Here is a 7,933-nt window from a genome sequence, read left to right as displayed (position 1 = left end):
CAATCCTCTTACTTACCCTCGTTTACCTCCGCATCGTTTCCCTTCGCTCCCTGTGGGTTCTTCGTTCCCCGTAGACACACTGTACATGGTGTTCTGTGGCTTCTTTTTAAACTTAACGGTATGGCCTAGAGATGACTCCCGTCACATCTGTCCATTTCAGGAGGTACCTCGGTATAAACAGACCCTAGTTTATCTGACCTTGGTTCTGTTGCCGGACATTTAGGTTGCTTTCAACTTTTCACTGTAAAAACAAACAGGAAAACACGTATGTCTTTCCACCTAAACCACTGCACACATTTTTTTGTTTCTTTTTCTTTTTCTTTTGTTTTTTTTAAGACCCGAGATGTAGAATTACTAAGTCAAAGGCTGTGGGCATTTAAAACAGCCTTACGGAAGCCTCATCAGTTTACATTTCAACCAGCAATTTGAGCCTGCTTTCCCGCATCCTTGCCAACCATGGTATCATCAGCCCTGCAACCTGGTCTTAATATAGGGGGAAGTCAGGTTGTGCAAAGGGAACCAGACACCAAACAGAATTTCTTCCAGCAATCAGGGTAGTGGACGGGGGCTTGAGAGAACTTTGGGGGATGTCGGATGTGCTCTGTATCTTTGGTGTGGCTACATGGTGTTTACATATGTACAGATTCATCACGTTGTGCAGTTAGGAGTGATGCATTTCACCCTACCTACCGTATACCCTAATAAAAATATCGTTACAAGTCACTTTCTTTTAGATATTGTGAAATTTTCAAACATAAAGAACTAGAAAGGGGTGCCTGGATGGCTCAGTCAGTTGAGCATCTGACTTCCGCTCAGGTCATGATCTCACATTGGGCTCTGTGCTGACAGCTGGGAGCCCAGAGCCTGCTTCCCATTCTGCATCTCCCTCTCTCTCTGCCCCTCCCCCACTCATGCTCTGTGTCTGTCAAAAATAAATAAACATGAAACAAATTAAGAAAAAAGAACTGGAAGGAACAATATGTTACCTACCATGCCTGATTTCCTCATTCTGTACATCTAAAATAGAAAGGCATTCTCTTACATGCCACAATACCATTATCACACACAGCACAATTAACAATGATTCCCTAAAATCATGTAGTTCCCACTTCACCTTTCCTCACTTGTTCCTAAAATGTTTTTATATTTGAATGCTTGTGGCTTGGTTTCTCAAAGCGGAACACATTAAATGACATTTGGGGTTTGGTTGGTAAATCTCTTAAGTCTTTTATTTACTTGTTTTTTTGGATTTTTTTTTTTTTTTTGAGAGAGAGGGCGAAAGTGAGGGACAGAGAGAGAGCAAGAGAGAGAGACAGACAGAATCCCACGAGGGGCAAAGAAAGAGAGAGAAGTGGGACTCAAGCTCGCCCAGTGTGGGGCTTGAACTCACGAACCATGAGATCATCACCTGAGCTGAAGTCAGATCTTAATGACTGAGACACCCAGGCGCACATAAATCTTTTTTAAAAATGCATTTGTATTTTATTATTATCATTATTATTATTATTAATTATTATTATTATTTAGTGAGAGAGAAACCATGAATGGGGGAGAGAGAGAGAGAGAGAGAAAGAGAGAGAATCTTTTTTTTTTTTAATTTTTTTAATGTTTATTTATTTTTGAGACAGAGAGAGACAGAGCATGAATGGGGGAAGGTCAGAGAGAGAGGGAGACACAGAATCTGAAACAGGCTCCAGGCTCTGAGCTGTCAGCACAGAGCCCGACACGGGGCTCGAACCCACAGACCGTGAGATCATGACCTGAGCCGAAGTCGGATGCTTAACCGACTGAGCCACCCAGGCGCCCCAGAAAGAGAGAGAATCTTAAGCAGGCTCCACACTCAACTCGGGGCTCGACACAGGACTCGATGCCACCACCCTGGAATCATGACCTGAGCTGAAATCAAGAGTGTCGAATTTGGCTCAGGTTGTGGTCTCACGGTTCATGACTTTGAGCCCCACGTCGGGCTCTGTGCTGACAGCGCGGCGCCTGCTTGGGATTCTCTCTCTCCCTCTCTCTCTCTCTCTGCCCCTCCCCCGCTTGCACTTTCTCTTTCAATGTAAATAAAATAAACTTTTAAAAAACATCTTTTTTAAAATCTAGGCCAGAAGTTCTCAAGACAGGAATCTAGGGATATAATTCAAAGGGTCCATGGACTTGGATAGGTAAAAAATTACATCCTTACTTTCATCACATTCAGAATGAAATTTAGCATTCCCCTTCATTGTAAATGAAGGAAACAAGCTACAGTAACCGCACCCGTGGCTTTGCCACAAGATAAACTGGCTGTTTTCATGTCGCACTGTAGTTCTTGTATATATCTCTAAGTTATCATTTACATCCAGCATTATTTTGAAATCACTGTACTTACCAGACCTGCTGCTAGAGTGTTAGATTAGAAATGAAGCATGTACATTACCATGGCATATTTTAGGATATTTCGATAACTGTATTTCAATATAATTGTTTTCCTTTATCGTCCTATGTGGTTTTGTTTCATACATTGAAAATCACTCTGAAAAGAGCTCATTGACCTCACTAGCCTGCCGCACGGTGGGAGGGAGCCCTTGGCACGAAACGGTCCACCCACACACATGCTGAATTATCAGTGGTATTAGCGTGTGTTCATGACATTTGCTTTCTGAAGAACCCGAGCCTTTTTGAATGTCTGGCATCCCGGATTTGTCAGATTGTTCGCTCACGGTGTTCCTTAACTCACTTCTCCTTATGCTTTTGATAAGCTTGAAGTTAGGTCTAAAGCCTTGATCACATCTAAGTTGAGGGTCTCGGACAAGAATATCTTAGAGGCGATGCTGTGCACTTCTCAGCGGTGTCACATCAAGACACACGTGATGTCTAGCTGTCTCATCAGTGATGTTCAATTTGATCACTGGGCTAAGGAGGTTAAGTCAAGTTTGTTTTCGCATAATCAAATAGCATTTAAATGTATGAAGATTTAAAAACATGTACAAAAGTAGAGGGGATAGCACAATGAACCAGGGTGTAGCCACCACTCGGCCCCTGCAGGTATTGCCGTGGCCCATCTTGTTCCGGTGGTGGTACGAGCATTCCTCCCTCCACCAAAGTCCACAACACGAATCCCAGGTATCATATCTATCTCAACCATAAACAAGTTAGTATGTGTCTCTACAAGATGAGTTATCTCTTTAAACACAATACCATTATTAAGCTAAAAATAAGTAAGTTCTGGGGCGCCTGGAGGGCTCGGTGGGTCAGACATCTGACTCTTGATTTTGGCTCAGGTCATGATCTCACGGTTTGTAAGTTCGAGCCCCACATCCAGCTCTGTGCTGACAGCATGAAGCCTTCTTGGGATCCTCCCTCTCTCTCTCTCTCTCTGCCCCTACCCCTGCTCTCTCTCAAAAATAAATAACAAAACATTTAAATGAATGAATGAATGAATGAATGAATGAATGAATGAATAAAAAATAACTTCCAGGGCACCTGGATGGCTCAGTTGGTCAGGCATCTGACTCTTGATTTTGGCTCAGGTCATGATCCTGGAGTCCTGGGATCGAGCCCCACATCAGGCTCCGTGCTCAGTGTGGAACCTGCTTAGGATTCTCTCTGTCTGCCCCCCTCCACCACTTGCACTCCATCTGTCTCTAAAATAAAAGTTATAAATAAATAAGTAAATAAATAACTTCTTCATATCTTCAAGTATCCAGTCAACGTTCGGATTCTCCAGATGGTGTCATACATGTTTTTATAATTGATGGATTCAAATCAGGATCCCAACATGGTTCACACATTTCTTTGCATCTCATTTGATTGAGTTATCTCTTTTTCTTGTCCTTTACTTGTTAAGGAAACTGAACCACAGAGAATTAGCAAGCTTTCTTAAAATGAATCATTCATAGAATAATTGAATACAGGCTTCAAATACGAGTTCCAGGAGAGAGTGAAGCGTGTTTGATTTGATATATCTTTGAATACATCCTTTCAGTAAAACTAGTAATAAATCATTAGTCAACATAATCAATCACCGGCCAGCAAGAAGAAAATATCCCTTGAGATCGAGGTCATTTTTAAATGTTAGTTCTCAAGAAGCTGTGACCCTAACACCCTCGCCAGAGTTGAATGTAGGTCCACACCCAATCAAACCATTGCTTTTCCCAACACTTTTGAAATGAAATGAGATCAGATGAAATAAAATGAAACGGACGGCAATTACTTAATGCCAAGCATAAAAAATCTTTTTTTTTTTAATCAAAATCACCTTCTAATAGAACACGGATTACATTAGTGTCCTGGGGCTACCATAACAGGTGCCGCAGAGTGGCTGGCTTTAACAACAGACATTTGCTGTCTCACAGTCCGGAGCCCAGAGGTCTGAGATCCAGGCGCTGGTTCCTCCCGAGGCGGGTAGGGGGAGCCTGCTTTTCCACTCTCTGTAGCTCTGGTGGTTTACTAGCAACGCTGGCGCCACTCAGGCTGGAGAAAGCGCAGGTCTGCTCGCCAAGTGTCTTCACGCGGCCCTTCCCCCTTGTGTCCAAATGTGCATTTCTGGGCGTGCGTCTGTGTCCACATTCCCCCTTTTCATAAAGACACCCGTTATGCTGGGGTAAGAGCCCATTCGACTCCAGTACATCCTCATTTTGACCAATTACATTTACAAAAACCCTATTTCCAGATAAGGCCACCTTCTGGGGTACAAGGGTCAGGGCCTCCACACATGCGTGTTATGGGAACACAATTCGCCCTGTAACACCAATGTTCGGTTTCAAATGGATGCATGATGGGGGCGCCTGGGGGGCTTAGTTGGTTGAGCAACTGACTTCAGCTCAGGTCGTGACCTCACGGTTCATGGGTTTGAGCCCCTGTATTGGGCTCTGTGCCGACTGCTCAGAGCCCGGAGCCTGCTTCGGGTTCTGTGTCTTCCCCTCTCTCTTTGACCCTCCCCTGCTCACACTGTGTCTCTCTCTTTCTCTTTCTCTCTCAAAAATAAATAAAACATTAAAAAAATTTTTTAAACAGATGCATGATGAAGACTTCTGGGGAAAAGAGTGCACTTAGCATAATGAACACTGAGTAGTGTACAGAATTATTGAATCGCCGTATTGAACACCTGATACTGACATAACACTATGCTAACCACACCGGAACTAAAAATTAAAAATCAACCAATCAATCAACAGATGTGTGCCACTTCATTGACTTCTTGTCAATTCACCAGTTCGCCTTTTCTCCAACAAGGTTTTTGCCTTTTGAAAAATTCTACATCACCTCCCGTCACCTAGAGATTTTTTTAAGTGCTGTAATGATAGAGGTATTTAGGGATCTTCATTTCTGATGCTGAAATTTTCTGTGCCTTCCTTCCAAAGTCTGAAATTGTATCCTGAATTGATAACAGCATCTGGTAGCTGTGGAGAATGTTTGGGAATTGCTGCGAACCATGGACAGGATTTAAATCCTAAGGAAAACATTTGCAGCTGTCAACGTAAAGGCCAAGTTTTGCCCTCTAAGAAATTGGGTTCTTTTAGGGAAACCTATGCAGGGGGAAAAAAAAAAAAAAGTCTTTGTCGCTTTTGAGATACGTTTTCAGACTCCCAAACGGGGGATGGAAAAACACTCTATTTGAATCGCTAACTTAGGGGGGAAAAGGTGAAAACAGTCCTAACTGGTGTGTTGACAGCGAGTAGCTGATCACTGAAGCGGCCCCATAGCCCTTCCCACACGCAAAAAGCAAGTTGATTCACTCTAAGGGATTTAAGAACAGGAAATTAATATGCATAAAAAACCCCGTGAGTCACAGCTGGTCTCCAAACTAATCAATACCACACAGCATTCCATTAAATACTAATTAATGAAATATTAATCAAGGCCCACACATCTCAAACGTATTGGCAGAACGCCACAGTTTCATTACTGTCGGAGTCTTCTCTGCCCTCGCAGTCGAGTCCCCGGCCTTCGCAGGGGGCCGTCAGGACCCGTGTCTCTCCGCATCAGGTAACCTTCACCTGTGCACTCAGAAGATGAAAACAGTAAGCTCCGAGTCGGCGGTCAAACGGGTGAAGGCAGAGCTGGGGGTCAGGGTTGGGGAAGGAAGATCGGGCCCGTTGGGAAAGCAAAACCACAGCCGCCCAACGTGGGGCTCGAACCCACGACCCTGGGATTAAGAGTCCCATGCTCTACCGACTGAGCTAGCCGGGCAGGCGGAAGCAGCGCCTTTTCCGAGGCTCTTCAAAGGTATAAGCTTATTTTAACCTCGTGCACCACTTCTCTTTTCTTTTTTTCTCACACTTTTGGGGGTAAAGTTTTTCATTACTGTCACCACTGCAGTTCGTTTCTGATTCTGCGCACGCAAACTTTTATTGCCTAATAAAACGTGGAAACGGCCCTCTAGCGGTCGGCGGTGAGCTGGCCACGCCGGCGACCCCCGCTCGGGCCTGGACACCCGAGCGAGTGTGGCGGCGGGGCTGCGGAGGCGCCGGAGACCCCGGGGCACCGCTCGTCCCCGACGCAGGGGACCTACGAGGTGCGGGACGCGCACAAAGCAGGCTCCCCGGGGAATGGCCCGAAAACCCTGCGGAAAAGCTCAGAGCCCAAGGCACGGTAGTAGAGGGAGCTGGCCTCTCGCGACCCCCTGTGCGTTTGAGGTTTCTGGAATTTTTCTGAGGTTTTATGGGATTTTTCGACGAAGCCATGCCACATTGTTCACACAATAGAAGGTTATGGAAAAGCCAACGCAGTCTCCGAAATTGATTGAAAATACCACGCAGCGTTTGCTCCCACGCAGATCTAAAAGGCGAAGACCTCTTTCCTATAGATTGGCAACACCCCAGTGTGGGAAGGGACACCACTTCAAGCTTCGCCCCCACTAAAACTGAAAAATGAAAGACTTACTTGGCTTCTCCAGCGGGCACTGTCGTTCCCAGTCACCAACTAGTCCCAGTGGATGGGGGAGTGCTCTGCTTTGTAGGGAGAAAAACCGCACAAACGTGTAGGATTAGAAAAAGCATCATTTTCAAACCCTTACAAACGAGGATTATCAAATTGTAGCTAAACCACTATGTTAACAGTTGGTGGGGACCTGAAGAGTCACACAGGGGCCAAGTAACACTGCACCTGTTACTTCCCAGGTGCACGAGGGTAATCCAGCTGCCTGAGGGAGGGGTCCTGCTGTCACCACCCTAACTCAAAATTAATTCGAGTTTTGCCAGTGATTTGACTATCCCTCAGCAAGCCAGTGATGTGATGTAAAAAACACAGATCAGTGTTAATTACTTATTCTATCCCAAAAATGTTTTGTATATTAATTCCAGCTTACAGGAAGTGAAGACGTGTGAAGAACCAGAGGAATGGCGGCACACAGAAGCAGCAACACAAAACCAGAAGGTGGGAAGTTCTGCAGGATATCGGGCCCGGTGCCTTCAACTGTGTTATATTTCCAGATATGACTTTTGCCACATGAAGAGGCAGAAGGGCCATACTGATCAGATGCACTAGATGATCCTAGACTGGACACTGTTCTGGATACACCAGCTATTAAAAAGATCTGGGGATCCCCTGAGGAAATTCGATGTAATTTGAATATTAGATGAGATGAACATTTACTGTAATGGAAAGGTGGGGTGGCTGACTTACTGTAACAGAAAAGTAGAAAAAGCTGATTGCAGATAAAATGTAATCTCTCGTTTCAGTAAAAAGAAGGCCATATCTTAATTAAGGTATTAATGGTGACCCTTGGGGAATAGGAATTCTCAGTCTTACTTTTTGAATTTTTGCTTGCCTTTATTCTCTAGCTTCCTAAAATGCATATATAAACTTGTGTGATCGTAGAAAGGTTATTTTTTTAAACAATAGACGAGAAAGAAAAAAAGTAAAGCAAAAGTAAGACTTTAAAATGGGACCATCACAGGGGTGCCTGGGTGGCTCAGTTGGTTGAGCATCCAATTCCGGCTCAGGTCAC

The 7,933-nt window shown here is 44.5% G+C and overlaps 1 non-coding gene across 1 annotated transcript; it reads right to left on the bottom strand.

Annotated features, from left to right (window-relative positions):
- Positions 1–6,101: 6,101 nt before the first annotated feature.
- TRNAK-CUU lies at positions 6,102–6,174 on the bottom strand. The gene has a single exon. It is a non-coding gene; the product is annotated as a tRNA-Lys (tRNA).
- Between the last annotated feature and the right edge of the window lie 1,759 nt (positions 6,175–7,933).

This window comes from Leopardus geoffroyi, chromosome B3 (assembly GCF_018350155.1).
Source record: "Leopardus geoffroyi isolate Oge1 chromosome B3, O.geoffroyi_Oge1_pat1.0, whole genome shotgun sequence".
Lineage (NCBI taxonomy): Eukaryota > Metazoa > Chordata > Mammalia > Carnivora > Felidae > Leopardus > Leopardus geoffroyi.
The sequence above is the reverse complement of the archived record's forward strand: the minus strand, read 5'-3'. Positions and strand labels throughout refer to the sequence as shown.